Source organism: Metopolophium dirhodum, chromosome 4 (assembly GCF_019925205.1).
Source record: "Metopolophium dirhodum isolate CAU chromosome 4, ASM1992520v1, whole genome shotgun sequence".
Lineage (NCBI taxonomy): Eukaryota > Metazoa > Arthropoda > Insecta > Hemiptera > Aphididae > Metopolophium > Metopolophium dirhodum.
Genome location: NC_083563.1, coordinates 25,047,800 through 25,072,494, shown reverse-complemented (window position 1 = coordinate 25,072,494; position 24,695 = coordinate 25,047,800). Strand labels below are relative to the sequence as shown.

At 34.1% G+C, this 24,695-nt stretch overlaps 1 protein-coding gene across 2 annotated transcripts in view; it reads right to left on the bottom strand.

Annotated features, from left to right (window-relative positions):
- LOC132942478 (uncharacterized) overlaps positions 1–24,695 on the bottom strand; it is a 69,710-nt gene that overhangs the window by 26,983 nt on the left and 18,032 nt on the right. For both annotated transcript variants that reach the window (XM_061010894.1, XM_061010893.1), the window contains exon 2: positions 226–279. The gene's annotated coding sequence lies outside the window, so the exon portion shown is untranslated. The remainder of the gene's footprint in view (positions 1–225; positions 280–24,695) is intronic.

Genomic DNA, 24,695 nt, shown 5'->3' with positions numbered 1-24,695 from the left:
AAAAAAACCGATGGGGTTAATTATACACATCCATATACTGAAATGTCTTTATTTCTAACTGTCATACGGTAGGACCTAACAGTTAAATTATAACATCGTAAAAACATATTTTTAAACTTTCTCTTACAATTTCAATACACATACGACGTGCTCTTGCTATAACATTTTAATCGTGTCACTTATAAATGGTATTATCTTTGACAATAATATTATGTGTCGACTTACTGTAAAACGGTGCGGAAACTATTCGGCGTTTTTGTTGGCAAACTTTTCTTTATTCTAGAAAAAAAAATCAAAAACATCATCAATTAGTTTTGACCTAGAAAATTGTTTTTATTTTTTTTCTTGACAACCACATTTCAATAATATGATATAATTATCATTTACCAGACTCGTATTATAAGTTAAGGTCAAAAAATACGCGTATTACGCGTTTAACTTTACCACAAAGCACCCACGATGTTCAACCCCCTCATCATAACACCCGATCGACCGGTGCCTATAAATGCGATATAAATCCTTGATATTATGATAAGAATATCGAACACGCGTTCTGTTGTAGTATAGATTTATACATAAACGATTAGTGAAAGGAATATTATAAAAGTATTACACACAAATGCGGATATAAGTTATGCGCATAATATGATATATACACAATATAAACCGGTTTTACGCTCTAAAACGATACATATTTTTTTTATTTTGGTTGATTGATAAAACACCGTTGTTATATTTTCCCAAGTCCACTTTCGGTTTCATTAAGGAATTTATAATATTACATTTTGAAAATGTGTTCTGCTATTAATTTATTTTGGCTATATTATTGTAACAATAGCGAACAATTCAATAAAGTATATTAAATCACGAGTAGGTACCTATACTATTATGAATTCATCAATTTATATTTTAAATGACAACAACGCACTCAAAAAGAAAAATATAATAACTCAAATCGATTGCATAAACAATAATAATATTCTGAAATAAATTACAATTTTATTTTAATTGATTCGGTTGACTTCACCTGTTATGCAATTTATATTTTGTTATTATTATAATATTATAAATACCTATTTGATATGCAATTGTCAATTAATTCTAATTTATTGAATAATAATTATTTATTGTGTATATAAAATATTGTTTGCGTATAGAATGAATTAATTTGTTCATAAAACCTACTATAAAAATTAATTTTTTAACACATTTTTTCGTGTGGGCAAACACCTAAAAATAAAACAATTCTGTATATTTGAATCATGTGCACATTTAAATTAATTTATATTTAGTTTCAAAAAAATAATTTCACAAATAGATTATTTAAAAGAATAAATATTTTTACCTTGGTAGTCTAATACTAGGTTTGTAAATTGCATTGAGATAATTTTTTTAAATATATTTTTCACAAAATAACTAATAAGTAGGTATCTATATTATACAGTTGTTGTGAAATCTATTGTATCACATAAAACAGCTCAGCTTTTTTTTTTGATACAATAATTGGTTGGATTTCGTATAATTTTGTACTTGTTCGTTTTATTTCTTTGTTGTTTTAATTTTGTTTTTTTTTCTATTGATAATATAGATACATATAAAATAAAAGTAGAAACAAAAAAAAATTATGTAGTTTATCAGCAAAAGCATAATTATTATACTATTTTATTTTATTTTTCAATAAACAAAATACTATATTATAGCATAAAAGTCCATCTTACTATAACATACAAATTTTAAAACAACAAAAAATAAACGTAAAAAAGGAATGCGAAATATGATAGTTACCTATATTTAGGTACTATTTTTAAAATGTATTTGGCATAAATATAAGGTAATCTTTATGGAGAAACATTACTTCAGATTTCTTAACTATACGAACATCGTCTATCTCACTATTTTCTTTCCTTTGTACAATTATATTTTCTGACTTACTTCAATAGTGATCACTTAAAAATGTTTATTGGAATACGTTTACAATCACCTATCAGTTGTCACATAAGAATTATGTAGAATGCATAGATACCTAATATTATATAAAAATAAGGAACATTTAACAACTCAAACCGATGATATACACCGTAACGAATTATATAGATATAGGTAATAAGTTCACTTATCTTATATTAATATATACTTTTTTGCTGCCGCATTATGCAATGTTTATATTAATCATTTTAATTAAATATAGTAATAAAACAACAGTAATGGTTTTTGACGCAAATGTGGTTCGAGAATTCTGGTGCTCGCGTGTAACGAACTCGTGTGGTGTAACTTGAGCCGTATCAAACTTTACAATACGCATAAGTACTCAGTTTTCCCTTGACAATTCGGTCTGTGGTTAATTCATATTTTCGGGAGTCGTGCGAACAGGTTGTTAAGTACGACAAAACAGGGGAAAAACATTGTTGTAATAATAACGTTAATGTAAAATAGTATATATCATAATTATTAATATCTACCTACCTACACATTTTAATAATAAAATAATAACGTTGTCCGTGCGGTTCGTTGTGTGTGTGTGTGTGTGTGTGTGTGTGTGTGTGTGTGTGTGTGTGTGTGTGTGTGTGTGTGTGTGTGTGTGTGTGTGTGTGTGTGTGTGTGTGTGTGTGTGTGTGTGTGTGTGTGTGTGTGTGTGTGTGTGTGTGTGTGTGTGTGTGTGTGTGTGTGTGTGTGTGTGTGTGTGTGTGTGATAACAGCGTTGCGCCCGTCCGTGAGGTAATTATGTAATTATTATTATTATTATACGCAAGCATAATATATTAGAACGTATTTCGCGGCTGCGGCAAGCGCGGTGGGCGTACATTACAATATTATAATACAGTATACGCGCGAACGAGAGAAAGATAGATAGAGAGAGAGGGAGAGACGAGTGAGATGGACTGAACGCCCTTGAACTTGGCCGGACGGACGTGTCATTGCCATCGAATTTTTCCCATGGCCCATCCCTATAAAAACGTACATTTTATACGCGTACGCGTGCCAGACGACGAGTGCATTTTTTTTTATCACGACGAACTTTCGGCGGACTCCCATCACACCCCAAAAATCGCATAAGTCGTGGGGCCATGCAGCCCCCCCCCCTCCCCACCCGCGCGGACGATAAACAACGTCGATTCTGCCGATGATCGAAATAAGTTCGAAACGCTGATCGTAAAAATATATTCATCGCGAATACGTAAAAACATGCACCAACTGTTCTGATGTCCAGAAACAAGTTCACAGTATCGATTCGGATGATTTCTCTTATTTACTTTCCGAATGAAATATAATAATATGCAGATGCACCTATTAAGTCCCGTGCCCCAAAATGCATATAGTATTCGCGTTTCAAGGTGCGTTCACGAACGAAAAGTCCAAAAAGTTATTTAAGAATTAATCGTTCTTCCTGCAGATGCTGTATTATTTTTTGGAAAGTAAATATAGGTAGTTCGAAGAAATCATCTAATTCGATAAGAATTTATTTCTGGATTTCAGGACAGTTTTAGTGTATATTTACGTTGAATGCTATAATATTATCGTATAGATTGGATTTATACTTTTATCGCACGTATCAGAATTGTTTAATATTTTAATATTTTAAATAATTTATAATGAAAATTAAATAATTTCGAATCACCTAACTGAGAAAATTAATAATATTTTTAGGTAAAAAATATTTAACATTCAAGACATATTTTTAAAAATTATTTTTGTATATTTTGTGTTTTCTCCTCAATTCTCAAATTATACAAAAACAAAAATAACATTTAACGAAAAATATTATCAATGTTGCCAATTTGCTATGATTAAACTTTTCTCTGCGCCAATCTTAAAGTTTTTTTTCCCTTGAATTCATGATGCACATTATTATCATTTATCATAGGTACTTATATTTAGGCATGATGTGTAAATCATATATTTACGGTGGCCAGATTATATATTATTATTCTGCGAGTTAATTCAGCGATTGTAGGAGTTTAACTACCTATATATGGCTATATAGTATAATAATATTATACACAATACACTACGATATATCATAAACAAAGGCGTAATCCGTCTGCACTAACTATTTTTGTAATTAATGTGACATTTTAAATCGTGATGAATGATAATACTACCCTCACGCACGTGTATTTCACAATAGACACATATTCAACGAAAAGCTTAACTAGAAAAAGCGAAAAAATATTTTATTCCAAAGTCTTATTACTAGGTACAAACCGTTATGTTATCCTTTTAATACGCTGCGCGTTAACGGGAAACGGTTTTTTGTTCAAAGTCAAAAGTCTATATAATACGCTGCAGCACTGCAAATATAAAATATATACTGTTTTATTTAAATTATGTAAAAGGTTTAAATCCGCTCTTTATTCATTTTTTTATTTATTTATAATTTTTTATCTCGGTCCGTCTTCATTCCGTATAATAAATATTAATTACGTAGTTACCTACTCGCGCGTTCATAATACAATCGTACATTATAATATGTACACGAAACACGTACAATATTTATGATAATAATATTATAAACGTAAAAGTGTAATCGCAACGGTGTCGCGTTGCCGCGTATATATTATAGTGATAGATAACCACAACCTGTACGTCGAATTTCTTAATCGAATCAAAACGCCAATAAATTATTAATGTTATATTATCACTTATTATATTAATACTATACTGCAGCTATAATATGACAGCGTTTTGAGCCAGACGCCACGTCTAACTGCACGTCGCGGAGGGTAAACAGGATTTTGTTCTCGACACACGATTAGTAGCATTATTGCAGTAATGTAATATACGCGCCACTACGCTATACTATGATATAATATACACAAACTACCTGTCTACCTGTTTATATCGTTTATTATGTTTACTCGCCGTTTCGTAAAACACTAATATGATATAACCGCACACGGCTGGAACGTACGTTTCGAAAACCTCGAAAACGTCAAACGGGTTATGTCACACACACCGGGGCAGAAAGACCCGCAAACGGCGTTATTATTTTACGAAAAATAAATATTTGTCGTCGACGCGACGACTTGCCGCCTCGACGCAGAGCTTGCTCGAGGTCGTGTTTACCTAAATATTGTGTAGACGCGACGGTCAACAATCGTTACCTCCGAGGCAAGTGTGTGTGTGAGTGCACCTAACCTAACCTACACCCGTCAACCCCACCGAGGCAAATGGGTGGTGGTACGGTATACCGCGCGGGGAGTCACGATGTCCCGTGCGCACGCGGGCGCGGGGCTAGAACGATCTCGGGGGAGGGGCCGCGGAGAACGCCCGAGCGCGCATTCCTCATTAACAATAATAATAATAAATACAGGTGTTTTCAGGTATTATATTATTATCGCTATTATTATATAGAGTCGGTTTATTCTTTTCGTCTCTTCTTATTTTTTTTTCTCCGTCTAATTTATATTATGGTCGACGACGGTATATTATATTATACACCGTAAAAAAAATTACATTTACACACATACGGCACGCTCACATATAATATACACACACCGTTACTGGCACTGCTGTTATTGTATGTTGTATGTATGTGTGTGAGTGTAGAAGTATAATAATACAAAAGTATAACATGCACGAGAGACGGGCGATCGCAGCTCTCCCTCTTTTCGCCTACGGGTAACGCGCGACGCATGACCTGAAATGGGTAAACAGCCTCTCACAGCAGCCACACCGACGACGACAACCAATACACACTAGGTAGTCGAGTCGGTTGCGCAACAGGGGCGGCCGACGGTAAAACGTGTAATATATTGTGTGCACAGCATAATAATATATTATAATATGATACATTTTTATTTTGAATCTCGACGAATATTATTGATAAATGCGCGCGCGAGAGGATCGATGACGGATATTGATGGATATCGCGGCGCAGTTGGAATTCATCGTCATCGTTTATGATCCATGTCCTACGACCTATGGACGCCACGTGAAAAATACACGCCACAGCGAGATTCGACACCGCATACCTAGTGTGTTAGAAGGCTGCCCAACCCGATGATAAATTATGGTCGATCGTTAACTGCAACGAACGAGCCGATGACGGAGCGCCTATACTGGGGTTTATCGAAAAATCAAATTTTTTAAAAAAAAATCCGTCCACTAACTGCGGCCTATAAATCGCGCTGTGCCGTACACGGCTGCAGTTGTGCAACGATCGGCGAAAGTCCCGTGAACAAGTTGGGGTCAGGCAAGAGTTGACCGACGTATATTATAAGACTGCACAGACTACGTCAAATACCAAAATCACAATTTATGTATTATAAGTGTATACCATAGCTGTTAGCCGAGTAAAATTCAACTTTTTCTTATTCGTTGTAAATTCGTTTGTATAATAGCTGTATAGGAAAGGATAAGGTACGTCGTATACGTATATTATAATATATTGTTTAATGACACACAATACGTATAAGGTATAATACAGCGTGTATAATAATTATAATATCCACCGTGGGTAAATCACACTTTTTCTCCGTCGCCGTCGCTTTACATAATTATAATTACGAAGGGTATATGTGCGCACACGTCGTCGTTGTTCGTGTTCGACGAGAGGTCGACGAACTATTCAAAGAAAGCGTGCAGGCTGTAGTTGCGATGCGCTCTTCCGATAGCCGACGAGTATTGATGATGCACCGTCTAAGACTCTTTTTCGAATCTTCCAATAGGATGACCGCGACCGATGCGTAAGACCTGTGCATCGAAAATCCACACAAGACACGTTAAAAAATTGATAGGTATATACTCTGAATCGTACCGTATCGTTCTGTTCAAAACGTAAATTAATAAGACGTGTGTTGTAAGTTTTTTTCGGTCAAAAAATAACCATTTATTTTTCTTTAGCTCTGTTATTTTATTATTATATTTTTTTTTTTTTGTTCGAGTGTGCGGTAGGTACCTGCAGGTAGTACCTCGCTCGATGTTCATAATTATTATTATACATCTCCTCGTCTACGCGCGGTGTCTCACAAAAATATACGGGTTCGTCTACAAACTATACAAAGAACTCCTGCTCACGTCTTGCAGCCATCATACGGTGCGAGGCTTCTCCCACCGGCCGGTGCCGCCTATTGTAATACGGGTATATAGTACTGCTGACACAATGCGCACCACGTATATTATATTATAGAGAAATAAAATATCGCCCTATTTCTAGACGCCAGTATAACGATTATCTCCCTGCAGCGTAGTCTTCTGTCGACCGATCTATGTAAGAGTAAAAGAAAACCGGGAGCGCATGTTATTTTGTACATACTGAAATAATAGCTATATAGCACGTGCACGACCCGTTCGATATTCTTTCTCTTCCCCTTTATGCGCATCGCCCAAACCTCGGGTTTTTCCGACGACAGTTTAATAGCGGACTAAAACGATTTTTATATGTTTTGTAATGTATATATATATGACTTTTATTGGGGTAGTGTTTCAAAAAATAAATATTGAATCCTAGTCCACACAGCTTGCGGTCGCAATAAACGTTATATGACGCGTATATAGTTATTTAACTAAAACGCTCTCTGCTGCAGAACCTCTTAAGCCTCGATAATATTTTACGGCCTGCGCTACACGAAATCACGTTAAAATCTCATGGCTATCGGAAGTATAAGCACAAAATTGGAGTCGTTCAACGAATTTGTTTCGTCTGCACAACTGTCGGACACATATTTCGACACTTTCCGTAAACAGGCATTGCCCGACAAATAATCATTTCAAAATACACTGTCAAACGTATATAATATAATATTGTACGTATCAACGATTACATCGATTAATATAAACATATTGTACATTTGCTATACGAGCGAGTGAAACAACGACGTTACGTACTCGTCGCGAATTGCCCTCTGGCTGACAACTATACGGTCGCAGGATCGGAGATATAAGTACGAATAAGTACGGAGTACCAGTGGCGCGACCGGGATTTTTTCAAGGAGAGAGGGGTCTAAGAAATACGATAGACAACCGCTATTTAATAGCACATATAATATTAAACTGCAATATATTTAATAAATTATAGTACACTCCCATTTTTTTGACACTGATATATGTGTAGGCACTGTGTTACTTTTAATTAATACCATACACAAATATGTAATGATAATAATGAAAAGGAAAGTATTTCAAATTATTATATACTAAACGTAAACTATTATCAAAATAAGTACAACTAGGTATATCAATACTATTTCTCATCGACCAGACAAATGTTGTGCAAACAAAAACAAAAAAAAATATAGATCGACATTTGTGGGTTGTACCTATTCATATAGTTTGATATAATTAATCGTACTAATGAGATGAGCGGGAGGGGTGGTCTGGATCTGAGGTTCGACCACTATAAAAATATTTACTACGACCGTCTCCGCGCCGCGTCCAATCCGCACGCATATTATGTTAATGATAATAATATTATACATATTATAATAATATAGGTATAGTATGCTTATTTGTCTGTCAGCGAATAAACAATGGACCAAACCTGACACGACCGAATACGCGTTGTCGTATAATAATATACGCCCCCGTCTATATACATATAATGGGATAATAGAAATTCGAGCTTATTATTACCATGTACGTAAGCTTTCAGTGCCGGCAAACCGACACGCGGTCCGTTTGATTTCGAAGAGAGCATATATTATGTATTATGTACATACACGTGAACCTATATATACTATATTATTTTCCACCACCGAGTAATGCCTAACCTAAGTGTAATATTACCCGGAAACACGGTGTTGGGCGTTCGCAGTCTTGTTCGTTCGATAGATACGCTATAAAACGGTTCCACACACGCGTTCGGGTTACTATGTATACATGGGTACCTATATATATATATAATATTATTTACGCTGTTCGAGAGATTGTCGAGAACTCTCGTCGTGTACAGTGATATTAATATAAGAGACGAGAATATTTTATTTCTCTCTATAATTCGCCGTTATAATATAATATTATTATGATATTATATTATACATCATAATGTACAGCTATATAGGTATATATAATATTATATAAACTTTCATTTTACAAGCGGCTTTCAACCGTTCGAGGGAATTTCACCGAAACTGGTCACAAGAAACCCTCGACTTATAAAATTTTACATATCATATATTATATACCTAACTTATTAGAAATGCGTGGTTAGCGAGCTTCCTGCAAGCATCAGGAACAAGATTATTCTTGCAAGAATCCGTGGATCCACCTTAATCCACGGTTCCAAGTTGCTCTAATAGCCATCGGGGGGGAGAAAGACGAGGCCGTATTAGCAGAGTATTCGGAACGAACTTGATCGAAGTGTTATCGGTCCGACGACAAACCATTGAAGAATATTCGTTTCCCATCGGAATTGTGCAATTTTCGACAGTGACAACATTACAGAGATCGTTATTTCCATTCATGAAACCTGCATAGTATTATCTTCTCCGAGGGTCTTAAAATCGTGAAATGCGTAAACGGACAAGAGTTGAAAAATTTCGAAAATTCGTACTTCAACCAAGACCCTGGGCTACCTGCAGGTAATATTTACGATTTTCACCGCGGGTCGTATGCTTCATATGTACGTCATACGGGAGAACGGATATCGTATTATTATTATTATTATACATCCAACGGCTTAACGGTGTATTCGCGGATCGTTCGTACACATTTGCTGCGCATCACACTGTATATAATAAACTCACGCACAGGTATCTATATTATACACTATAGAAAACTGTGTGAAAACTGCAATTACCAAGACTCTTACGCCCGGACACGGGGAAAAGAGAAACACACAAGCCGCGTGAGTGTGTGTATATATGATCTGTATAATATACTACATGCAATAATATAATATGTCGACATGCGATTATATTATATACCTAGGTATATAGAGATCGGATGATGATGGTAACACCGTTATCCTGCAGCTGTCGCTTATATATACATATACGCGCGTATGTATTATTATTGACAGCCGTGTTATTCCCTCGTATGTAGGCGAATCTACGGTAGCCGTACACTATATATACATATATACAGAGTACGATTTGTACGACACGGATTGCGCCGTCGTCGTACGTGATAAATATTATATTATATTTATACACAATAATATGTTACATTTAAAGATGAAGTAGTTATCAATAGATTACGTATAGGTCACTCAAAGATGTCCCATGGTCATCTTATGCGCAGAGAAGAACCAGCAATGTGCCTAACCTGTGGGGAACTTCTCACAGTCAAACACCTCCTCATCCACTGCCGCATCCATATAGATACCAGAAAAAATCTAAAAATGCCCGACAACCTCTTTGAAGCCCTCAGCCCTACACATGACAACACCAACAAAATAATCATATTTTTAAAACAAATTAACATGTATAATTTAATTTAAGAATTTATTGTAAAACTATACTCTATTATGTACTAACTACCAATTTTGTTGCAAGCTAATAACCTAGTAGTTGATGCTGTACCATGAATAAAAATAAAAAATATGTTACATTATTATAATATAATAATACGCGTGGTATTTCGCACGTATACGATGAAACGCGATTTTTCCTCTCGCCGGGCAGAAAAAATAAATGAAAATTACGCACGCATTACGGGCGGCGGCGTGCTCGCTATACACCATGGGAAACCGACGAAAACTGCACCGGCAGTTGCAGCCTTTTGCACGTCGTTTACAACTGGATAAAAGAGAGAAGTAGAATAATATATTATAATGAAATGAAGATGACGGGCGGAGGGGTGGATGTATGATCGTGAGGTTCACCCATTGTAAAAGCGACAGCAGACGAGATAAGGAAACGAGCGACGTGAGCGCATTGAAATTCGCCAGTCAAAAGCCATCGCATCCGGTTCACACATCTCCGCGAAGACGCCAAGGACGACTCGTCTGCGGTTTGCCGTTTATTATTTGGGGCTCATCACGCGGCCTCCGGCGACGACGACTAACACAACTGCAGCTAGTAATATACCTATTTAGGAATCGTGACTAGAACATTTTTTATTTATTTTTTTTTTTTACCATCGGTTTGAGTGTTAATTTTTTTTCTTCGGCGTTCCAAAATAATTGTTGTCTAAAAAATTATTGTTTTATATCGTCATAATATTATCATGCGGTTTCTGTTAAACGTTCGCGCGGCCTCTATAATACGTCGACCCGTCCTGTGTGTACCTATGCACGATGCAACCGTATATATATTATAGTATAGGTATATATTCCACGGTTGTATAATTAAAACGGATTTGGCTAATATCCGACAAACTATAATAGTCAATTATTATGCTGCGTTTATACATGGTATAACGATAATAAATAATAATCATAATAATAATATCGATGTAATCTGCACGCGGCAAGTCAAAATTGGCACTTGAAACGCGTATAATAGTACCTTCACAATATTATACCTATAATAGGTGTACGATTATGCGCAGGACAATATTATAATATTATACTCGTTCATCAGCATTTGCCACGAAATCCATAAAACATAAATCGAATAACGACACTAATAATTATAGGATCTGTGCAGACAGTCTTCGATCCATTACACACACCCGCCATACTCCTTGCCGAACGGGAGATTTTTATTTTCGCGTCTAGCTGAACGCATCATAATAATAATATTATTATTGCGTTATACCGTCTACGCTGTTTTATTCGCCGAGTGAACAATTTGCCAGAATCGATGCGATGTTACATTATTATAATACTATTACGTAAATATTCGGGTCGTTAACATTACAATTTATTTTAACGTTTAACATGCGCGTATTATGACGTTAACATTACAATTTTAACACGTGTTATTAGTACACCTATGTCACCGGTCCAAATTCAGGGTAACAACATATACACGCTATTGCCTACATAATGTTATCTTGTGTAATTTTTACGGTCCAATCGAATACTATGCTACGGTGCACAATATATTCTTCTTTTCTTCGATCGAATTGAAAAACGTTCACTTCGTTAGGAAAATCCGTTCCCTTTCTCTATATCATTATAATATATACCAAGCATAAGTATACAACGATATTATGTGTATTTACTTATACGTAATATATCGCAAAATCGATACTATACAATGTCATCGAGTCTATATCTACTTATTAAGAATAACAATTCTGGTTTTTTTTTAAAAAGATGATTCACAAACTCGTACTTTACAGTAACATCGCAATCATCCATAACAACTCTGTAATAATAGTCTGTCAGAATGGCGTGTTTACGTTATAACGATCATGACAGACGCGAACTCTATAGAAAATTCTACTCTGAACAGCTGACGTTTCTCGGAATTCCCAAATAACGCGCATATAGTGACGTTATTGGTAGAAAAAAAAAACAGGGCCATTATTTTTTTTGTTGCGTAATTTCGTAAATGTTATAATAAATTCCGCTAATATTTTGGCACAAGGCGCCGTGACATATAATATAATATTATTATCATAATATTACACGCACGCCGCCGTAACGAGGATCCGAGTTTACGTCAAACGAGTGAATATTATATATTATTATTAGCACGATAGTATAATGACGCGAATTTGTAAACATAATATTATAATAAGATATTAATTTTTTTATTATCCGCGGCTTGCCTTGGACTTAAATATTATAATAGTACCTATATAGCAATTTGTCATTATCGTCGCTATCACGATGACGTATATCACGAGCGTTTGTTTCTTCGTTGACAATCGTGCGTACCCATACGTACACGTACGCGTCCTTCCCCTGACCACTCGATGATTACATTATCATTGCTAAATTATTTTCACATTATACAGAAAAAAGTGAGAGAGAGAGAGAGAGAGACCGAGCGGGAAAAATAATGGTAATTACCGCGCTGTTCTATTGTGCTGCGACAAACGTATATAACATATAATACGAATAGGTACCCGGTCGTAGTATAGTGCCTACGTATACAGTGTTATTATATCATATTATTGTACGTTTATAGGTGTACACGTGGAATTCAATTTTGAAAACAAATTATGACGCCACAAGATTGTTGTTTCGCATCTGCGTGATTTTATATGCTTTTTCCGTCGAAGGACATGCATTACTATTTTGCTGCAGCAGCAGTCTTGCACCTATATTTAATAATACTATATATAAGATACACGTACGTTATATATAATAATATTATTATGGACACGCGGCGATTGTTTCGAAAACTCTGATGATGTGCTCGACTAGACAGACGACCACACGTTGCACGGAATTGGAGTTGCAAACTTTGGGCGTGACACAACATGCTCCAAATACATTAACGTGATTATATAACATAATCGTTATAAGTGCTAAAACCTATAACGCTGCAGTGTAGGTTTTAGGTGCACCTATAATATATTGTATATCATCGTGGCTATACGCTTGAAAACTCTGTCTTGCGAGATCAATATTCGCTCTTCCGGTCCTGGAAATATTCCAGTAAAAGTAATAATATTATAGAGAAGAGGACGTGGTATCATGCGTGTATATAGCGTATTATCGAACGGTAAATAATATATGGCGAATCCCACTGCGCGAAATCAAAACTGTGGCATTAATATTATGTTAATATTCGAATTTCGTCGCCGTGACTTCTTCATAAGACGATGTTTTATGAAAAACATACTACAAATCAAATTTGACGATAAACGTTTAAATATTAAAACCCGGACGTCACAATTTCGTTTTCGCTTAGTGGAACGTCTTGGCATATCGCTAATTAGACAGACACCACGCTGTCAGTACGTATAATAAACGGGGGTGTCACGTCCTCTTAAAATACGGCAGCAAACGATAAATACATAATGTACTGATATTTAATATTCGATAGTGTTGTACGCGCGTATAATACGCCATATGTGTGTGTGCGCGCGCGGGAAAGGTCATTGTTTGCAGATGATTGCTTTTGGAGTTCCGAGTTCGAATAGCTGTAAACCCGCGAGACCGAACCCGTTTCCGAGTGTATATAATAATAATATTATTGTTGTGCGTCTTCGACAGACGTGTGCTATACGTTTTTAGGTCTCGCCGTCTAATTAGACAAACTCAACAGGAACCGAAGTCGAGTCGAGACATTATATTATTATATATTATACGCGTGCGCACCCGAATCCTCCGCCGATGTCGACGAACGAACCCGCGAGCTCGTTGACCTTTTAACGCAAACATCGTACGGACTAGTTGCTACGGGGCTGCTGCTGCTGCTGCTGAATCTAATTACACAATAATAATAATAATATCTAATCGACAATTTGCGTTTTTTTTTTTGTATTCGCTCCGATGTATATATGTAATTTTTTTCTCTCTGCCCCCCCCCCCCCCACTCAAAATATATGTGCGCTCTTACGCTACAATAGCTATCCGCACCGGGCCCGGCGACACATCACACGCGACGGTATACAATCATGGGCGTCGCGTGGTCGCTCGATTTCACGATAATTACGGTCGTGTGGGCTCTCCGAGGACGCCGCTCGCGTCGCGTCCGTGTGGGCATTTCGGCGCCCCGGATGTCCCGCCGCCGCCGCCGGCCGATACACATCACGTCGGTCGTCTGTATCGCGTAGACTTTGCAGGTCGACGAAATCCTGCAGGAGCCGGCCCCATGATGGGTGTGTACGATGAAGGTACTCTATGCCGGACACGCGAGACCTTTATGACGTATGTAACAATGCTAATACAATGGCCGCGTCGACGGCATCGAATATTGTACGTTATAATAATATTATCATTACAATATACCATAAAGGTTTCGATAACACAAATATTATACATTATTTTCACTATCGTCCCGCCGCCGGACGATACGCATCACGTCGGCGGGCGTCTGTACGTTGTAGACTCTGCTGGTCGAAATCCTGCAGGAGCCGGCCCCGCCTAGTGTCCTGCGACGCTCGTCTAGACCTATATATTTCTACCCATGGGTGTGTATGACGATATAGGTACTCTACCGGACCCGAGACCTTTATGACGTGCTAACAATGATATTATAGTATAATGGCCGCGCCGAAGTCATTGAATTGTACGTAATAATATTATTATCGTAGTCGTACCATAAAGGTTTCGAATATTATATATTTTTATTATCGTCTGGATCATCCGACGCCGTCGCGGTCGTCACGGTCGCCGCGATCGATATTATGATTTCCCTCCATTCAAACCCCGTCAATAATACATAAAGGAATGTTTGAACCAGTTTTCCATCGATCGTATTTTAGATTGCCGTGCAACATAAAAATAATCGCACTTAAAGCGTATTCCAGCTGCAGAGCGTCCAGTGCAATATTGGAATTTTATTTTTTACGGTGCAGGCCTAATATTTCATAATATCATGATTTGTTTTTCCAAAGTTTAATTTTAATTTGTTAGTTATTTTTTATCATTAAATCTGCATTGTAAATCATATGGATTGTGCTCTGAAACATGGAATTTTTTTTTGTGTAGGAAAAAATTGCAACTAAAATTCCATTTTTGTGATTTTTTCGAATTTTGTTATTACACCCATATACTGTAGGTACCTCCTATTGTAATTATATAATAAGGTAAAAGGCACACATCATTATCCAAAACTATCTATATAATTATACGTTTCAGACATTAATTTTTCCTCGTGTTTTTTTGTTATAATTTTTTTTTTTTAATTACGGAATATTATATGACAGTTAAATTCTTATAATTAGTCTTATATGAACTTTATTTTAACTAATATGAAATAATTATGTTAAAATTACTAGCACTATACGTAAATACATATCTGTGGAAAGATGGCAGAAGCTGATATGTACATTTTGTTAATTTTTGAATTATTATTTAAATAATTTATAAATCGTATATTTCAAGTGGTGGCGAAATATGATATGTCTCTATTATATAATATATATAATAAAGTTTAAAATATTTCAGATTATAGGTACTAATTAAGTGAACAGTTTTAAAATGTTAGAAGTATATATATACAATATTATGAATCCTGGAAAAATAAGCCAAGGAAAAAAAGACACGAAAAAAGAACAATTTTTAAAAATTAAAAATAAATAAATTGATTATGAACTTTAAAATAATAACAAATATAAATAGTATCAAAAATGGTATGAAAATATTAATTTTTGTATTTCAAAGAATATGGTTTATTTTAAGAATACGGTTTGAGAGTAAAAACACCTATTATCAATATTGTAGAAGAGAAGTTAATCTGCGCCTGTCTAAAAGTAAATTTTCGATATTTTAATTACTAAACTCAATAATTCAAATTCAAAAAGTAAAATATCACAAGTTTTAGAGCTAATTATTGGACATTGAAAATAAAATATCGAAAATCGACTCATACATAATATACTTCGATTATCATTAATTAATTTAACTTTTTATTATATTTAAATATATGTCATATGATATTTTATAAAGGAATGAGAACGAAGCATTTATGTGAATATGTAGACAATTGTCAATTTTACATTAGCTTATTTGTTCGTTTATAGTTAAGTAGTTTGATATTGATATTTCTGGTTTTATGGGATAATCAATTAATATGTAAATTTAAAATTTTTAAAAATTGTTAATTTTTGCCCGTGTTCTTTTTTGATTGTTCTTTTTTCCGTGTTCTTTTTTTCCTTGGTCTTTTTTACCAATCACCATATATTATTTATATAGATAAAAATGTGAAAATGAGATAAATCTATAATGTAAATAGGTACTAACGCAATAAATGTCTATTAATAATTATGTTAGTAGCACATTGAAAATAAAATACCATTGACTCAGAAGTGATTCAGTATATCATTAAATTTCGAAATAAACGTCACGTTCTATGACGTTCTATATAGTTGATTTTAATAAATGATAAATCACGTATATAGATAAATACAATCGGTCTATTAAAAAGTAATAATAATACATTAGAGCGATTGACGAGAGAAGGCATTTTAAAAACATAAACCAGAGTAAACGTACGTTAATTTTTATCATAAATTACTATAATACAATATGGAGTATATCACTCACAATTACGATTTCGCAGACGATAACTCGAGTCTTGTTTACGACTTTGAGGGATCCGACTGTCCGAGGAGTGAAATCCAAAGAAATTCGAGCTTACGACAATATGCTGGGGTCGGATTCGGAGCGAAACACTTTCAAAAGGTGTATTCCGCTTTCGTGACAATCAATTGTTTCATTTTTCAATTCTTCTGTGTGTGTATATATTATAACAATATATGATGATAATTATAATAACTTGAAACGGGTTTTCGACCATAGGTATACGTTCCAAACGGTTTGAACCAATTTAGAATGTAAATCAGCCATTCAAAACGCCACGTGTTCTTTATCTAATATTTCACGATAGAAAGTTCTGGACACAAGTACATATAGTGTATCAATCACACCAATCTAGGCGCGAAACCTTATAGAGACTATTTTCATTTCATAAATCTTTATGGTTCTTTTTTTTTTTATTAGATTGTTGAATGTTTTACTTTTTTACATTCATTAAAATATCGAACCAAACGCGTCGTCCCTACCTGCACTGTTTTGATGCTGTTATGCGTAATAATTGTGGGGTACATTTAAAACAGTAAGTACAATATATTATTTTATGTCTAACATTTAATAATATTACTGGATGAAAACGGTAAACTTGAACTTCATTATACCGAATATATTCATGCCACGCGTATACCCACGGATGAATAACAGGCTGTTAACCATCAAGATTGTTGTGATAATTATTGTGGGAAATACACATCAAGTGTACAAAAGAAGTACTCGGGACTTATATTCGTATTATTTTTTTTCTACATATCCCACAGTTAGGTATATATATATATATATGTTTTAAAATTTGTAATCAAACCAACGGTGCTGCGCAGTAAGTCTTATTCGGGAGCTCGGGAGAATCATACATATAGCTGCTGTATGGGATCCTAATCTAAACCCTTCTCATTCGCAGCAGTAATCGTGTAATGAATCTTTCACGACGGGAAAATTAAGAAGAAAGGGTGACAACGGGGTGGAGTGCCGTACGGAGAGAGCAGAGGTGCAGACGAAAAGAAAACGTTCGCGATCGTGAAAGTTTAAAATTTAAATAATAAACTGTTAGGTAAACATTTGTTTGGTCGGAAACCTCGTAAATTAAATTAGCGATTACCATAATATTTTATTAAACGCCATCACGGTTTAGTGTGTATATAAGCATCGTTCAAGTTCAGAATAGACACCCGGTTCGTGGAAACGCAGAGTAAAATATGTAGAATAAACAAAGTTTAAGAAACAAGTATAACAACTATAATGGTAGTTGTATATAAATATATTATCATAATGTAATTTTCACGAGAGCATATTTTTCAGAAGAAATTTAAATGAATATTTCATAATCATTAATTATTACATTCTTAATACATAATATTGTTGTAGATTGTTTTACATTTTACGTAGATTTACTTTTTAGTATACCCTGCGTCAATTACGTAGGTACGATAAATTCTGCGAGACTACAATTTTGCGAGTCCTACGCTCGTTTGAAAGAAAAAATCAGTCGGATAAAAAAGGGCGTTCTTCGTGGCCAATGGCCATAATATTATATTATACCGCACGCACGCACCCATAGGTTGTTTATAACCTAATGATTGTAAGCTTATAAATAAATACATTATAATAATACACAGACCAATGATTACGATATTAATAAAGACATACTATGCGTACGTGTCACTCGAGACAGAGATTAGTCATCCGAATTCAAAACGAGCCAGAGTACCTATACCTAATTAGCAGACAATTATGTTTCTATCGGCTCCATTCTATAACCAACATTACCTTTTACCGATTATCGTAGCCGTGGTATAAGGTAAAAACATGTATGCAAAATCGAAAACGAATATTGATTATACACCAGACACACCGGGTACTTAAAAACTTTATTCCAGTTTGCTGTCGTCGAGTAAACGTCATCACACTATATTATCGGGATTATAAATTATAATATTATTTCCCATAATCTGAAGAAATGACGTCAATACCTACTGGCTATATTATACCTATGTCACCGTCGAACGGGTTAAACTCCAATAAACGACACAATCAACAAATAACATAACTATTCGATTTAATGTTGCGACAGACGAACATCGGAGGCTCGGGGCATGTGAGTTCCGAGAAATGCGAATACCTTTCGTACCTGGAATTTTTATGCGCTCGACGACGAAGGTCGGTGGTGTTACGAAATGCATAGTCGTCACCGCAGTCGACTTTCGCAAATTTTTTTCTCTACTCTCGGTCCGGCGGATTTGTACAAGCGTAGGCTTCGGGTGTGATATTCGAGAGAGCTTTTACTCGATTGTTCCCGCGACATTGTCATCGGCCCCGTATTATGATGCACGCGTGAAAAATAATAACCATAATAATAATGAAACGCGCACCACACAGAATACTATAAATCTGTTGTTCTATATTGTTTTAATACACACACACGCACTCACGCCACAATATTATGATAACGTATAAGAATCGTCGGGTATTTCGCCACTGCAGACCGCGAAAAATGCATTGTGCAACCCACTGCACTTCAAAGTCCCCCGACGTATACACTAATGGATACACAGGCGCTTTTTAGCATTTCTTTCACCCAGTGACTCACATTAGTCACATTCTCAAGTCGTAGGTAACCATATTATTACATGTACCATACGAATGGTAACGCATACAATATAGGTACACAGTCACCGACCGCCGTACACTCGATCGATTCGCCCGGCAGTCATTTTGCTTTCTAATATATTGCTATAATATTGTTGTAAATTAAACATGTAAAAACCCGATTGCACAACAGCTGCTCAACTGCGCGAACGCACAGAGTATCAACTATATAGATATATAATACAATAATCGATGCGATTAATATTTATCATAAGATTTATAATAATAATAAAATAATATAGGTACTCTAATACGCGGCTACACATGACGTACGCACGAAACGATGAAAACACTGGCTTCCTCCCTTAAGAATTACAATATAATTGATTACATATATTATTATCATGATTATTGTGATAAAATGTCATCACGCAACATTGGGTATACTATTATGCACTATATATATATTATATATATATAACTACATCGAGCTGCAGACTTGTTTACGGCACGTTACTCGGATACGTTCACCACGATGAACAGCTGGCTCCAATGTTGCATATCATTATAATGTATAAAATTCAATCCACACACACATGCACATACCTTCAACAACACTGGAAAAATTCTAATATTACAAGGTGTACCTACCAGCTATTATACATACAACTATAATATATACAATGCGGTGATTTCCATACAAACTTTGAATACGGTCTCGTGTTAGTGCGAGTGGAATCGAAAACCTATATTTTGCATGTCCGTATACTTTCAAAGGACAGTCACATTTCACGCCCATTGTCAGAAATCTTGACAAATCATGCGACACATCAAAATAGGTGTGATTGTGTAGCCGTACGTGGGACGAAAATCTTGGGGAGAGACCATTCTACATTCAAATAACGATTTAAGGATACCTATCAATAAAATAATTAAAGTACCCTTAAAATCCGCAGCTTTCGTCGAACTCAGAATAGGTTTTTGATTCCGCTCGCTAGTAAGTAACATACTAACATCGGTCGTGAGATGATTATCGAAGTTTATATGTGCCGCGTCAAGTATAAAATATAATAGAAAATTATAGTTAAACGATGTAATTGGAAAAATGTTATAATATCCATGAAAAGTATGTATGTACCGGGTAGAAATTTTTTACAGTCATATATTCAATAATAATAATAATGAAAAATTCACACCCACGTTTCATAATACATTCCATAACAGTGTTACGTCATACATCAATTTTATTGAATTTATTATTATGAAATATAATAATTTGGAAATTTGGAAAAAATGCAATAAATAATAAATATAGTAAAAATATACAAGATAAATAAGTCAACTGAGTATACGCAAATCAACATCGAATCTTACATCATATTATATAATATATTCTCTGATATTTTAGGTATATGTACTTTGTACATTATATGCGTATGTGTAAATAAAACAAGTACCCACCATAGATATATAGGTATTAATTTGCAGATCCTATTGCATTATACTGGGTATCATCAATTGCGTACCTATTAAAAAATAATATAAATAATATTATAATTAAGGCAATGTAAAACTTCGAACAAGACGTCAATAAGAATTTTTAAATGGCTTATTATCCGGAAAAAAAGTACAATTTTGATTATTTTTTTTCAGTTGTCAGTGATTTTTACACTTGTTTTTCATAGGAATAATATTATCAAATACAGTTTAACAAAAAACACGTGTACGTATTACGTTTATATGAAAGAAATTGATACGATTTATGCGCTCTGACCAAACAACTATACGCGATCGAAAAATATAAACAATAAAATCATATATTTTTATAATAGTACCTATTACACTGGTATAATATGGTTATAAAATAATATCAAAATCTTAATGCTGTGCCTAAAATGCAGGATTTACAGGAGAACGATCCAAAACAGTGATCTAATAAAAGAGCGGGTTTTCTCAGCGATTTTGATTTAAATTTTAAACAACATTAAGTTCCTGTAGCTATATACGATGTAAATGTTTTTATGACACTGACCGATATCGGCAGTGATTCAGGATAACGTAGTTGGGCAATATAATATCATAGGTTCTGCATAGGTAGGTATCGTATATAGGTATATATATATATATGTATTTGTTTATGGTCATGACAAATATTTTCAAATGTTATGGCCCGCGTGTCACGGCGAAAAAAACAACGCCTCCACAAACTACAAAATATAATATAGCGTACACGCGTGTGACCACAATCGTAATAACCAATAGGTACACACACGCTATGGACAAGAATCGAATAATAAACTATATCGAACGGGCCTGCACTGCAGCGGGTTATTCTCTCGGACACAATGAACGATTTTCGAGCCACATTGTTTTCGAGTATAACACGCAAATCACATTATTTCCGGTAAAACGGACCTGAACCATCACTGTGTGTAAACGGTTCCACTCTATAAAATGGCGAATAGCAGGTATTATATTATTATAGTATTTCAATAGTCATACTCTTGTGGTACCTCATTTTTATTATTTTTTTTCCACGTAAACTAGATGTGCGAAATTTTTTTTTTGTGCCCGTCCGTTTCGTTTATTTATTTTTTTATCCGCTCGTGTACACCTAGAAATCCCATTACAATGGTCTTACGGATTATCACGTATCGGTCAGTCGGTCGCAAGCGTTCGTTGTGCGAAGAAGATTAAATACAATATAGGTAGGTAGGTACACAAAAAAACGGTCGGCAAAAAAAAGTTAAATATCAATTTGCACGGATGTAAAATATTATATAATATCGATATTGTGTCGATGAAATTAAACACTTTTCGTTTAAAACGTGTCTGTCTCGAAAGTATAGATGGCGACTAACGAAAACGATCGTGACATTTCCCAATAGTCGATGTGTGCGATAATCGATTGGCCAATTTATTTCGTTGGGACATTTATAGAATTTGAAATAACCATTTAGAGTTTAGACTGTTGTACCTATTCCACATACGGTTTTAAACTGTCAACGATTGAAGAATAACGAGAAATCGAGAAAATATGTTTATAATAACTTTTGTTTGCAATATAATATATTATTAAATCTTATATAAGGCACACTTTTATATAATCCTCAAAAGTGTCACATAATATTTCTAATAAAATATTTTGAATTTATGTATTTGTATTTCGAGCAGGTTCTAACCAACCTATATAATAATAATATTTGGTGTAAAATAATACCATTTTTAGAATTTTTTATACTTATTTTGTACTTAAAAACGAATAGCCAATGTAACAATTAACTGTACAGAAATATTTCAGGATTTTTTTTTTGAATTCAGTAATTCGCATACTGCACAAAACTATAATAAAAGACCTACTAAAAACAATTAAATGCATTTTCCTTGCTTTAATAACAATTTTTTTATATTAAATATTCAAATGCTATGAGATATTCATTTCGTGATGCATTGTTTAAATAAGTACCTACCTACTTATTTCATTTATGTTACAAATTTTGTTAGATAATTTTTATAATTTAGTGAACTTCTGTTAATTTAGAACATTTCCGTTACTTACTAATTAGATAATTAATTAGTTAATGTATTTCACATTTATTACATATATAATACCCGTTGTATTTATTCAAAGTGAAAAACTATGCTTTTCAGAAAATATATGTTAATGAGAACGGTTTTTTTCCTTTGAGAGCATTTTTCAACAATATATTTAAAGACGTTTCGTTAATGAGTTATAAGTTTTGACCACGTTTTTTGAAACATATTGTGTAGAATAACCTCATGTTTGACACTAAAATATAATGATAATGAGAAATCTGAAAAATGAACCTAGGAATTCGTTAAGAATTTCCGGTATATTTGTGCGTCAGTATATAACATGAAACAATGACGTTTTTTTATAATATTAAAGATCATTGCTTAAGACAATAGACATCGATACTCGGTTTGTAGTTGCAACGTGGAAAACTATAGTTATAAATGCATAAAAACGTCATTGTTCATTACACTGAGGTCAATAACCAAATAATTACAATATGATTTTTGAATATAAAAATTTAATTGAAACGGAATCTACTTCTCATACTGTTATGTAGCTAAAACTATACTAAAATATATTACCGGTAAATGCAAAAAAAAAAAAATGAAATAAAAACAACATTGTAGTCTACTTATTTCAATTCATACCACAACCTAGGAGTTGGTGAAACAATTGAAAAACAATTATTACATGTGTATGCATAGATCAAATATAGGATTGTAATAATAAATTTAATTTAATTGAATATACCTAGGAAAAATTAGAAAATACTATTGACCACTAGTATTTGTTTGAGAAGAAAGTATTCTGCTGTTCGTGAAGAAATTACTCAACAAAACATTATTCAATATCAATATTATCATACGTGTTAGTATTTTTGTCACAAATTAAATATGTTGATCGGATGTTGGACAAACTGGTCACGAGTAGAACACATAATATCATATAATCAGGTTTACGCATGAATAATGATTTGTATATAGCAATAGACCATAATATATATTCTATGTCTATGCAATAGACAAACCATGGCACGGGTCAAAATATAAACAACAATAATATATCATACACGTATAGAACAAATGATAATAATTTAAAAAAAGCCCAAATTATTATATTATGATATCGGCATAAGATCTATAACTTCTAAAACACGTCAAAGTACATTGTTTTTTATTTTGCCGATTTCAAAATTTACCATATTGTCAGCTATAATTATTGTTTTTTTCTTGAGTGTTTAATTTGAAACTATTAACGATCATTACCTCGATTAGATATTACTTAATAGTTAATCATTATATGAATATCTAACTGTAATAATTTTAACTGTAAAATAATTAAGCAAATGTTCTTCAAGATATTAGATAATTTTCAAAATCGATTCGCTTGAATTTAATTTCGAGTACTTACCTACATACGTATATCTTAACGGTTTAGGTCGGTCGTCTGTGACATATTAAAGAACGATATATTATTGAAATAAACAGACGAAGGAGTCCAAGTGTATCCGACCGAATAGTCGAATACGTATCG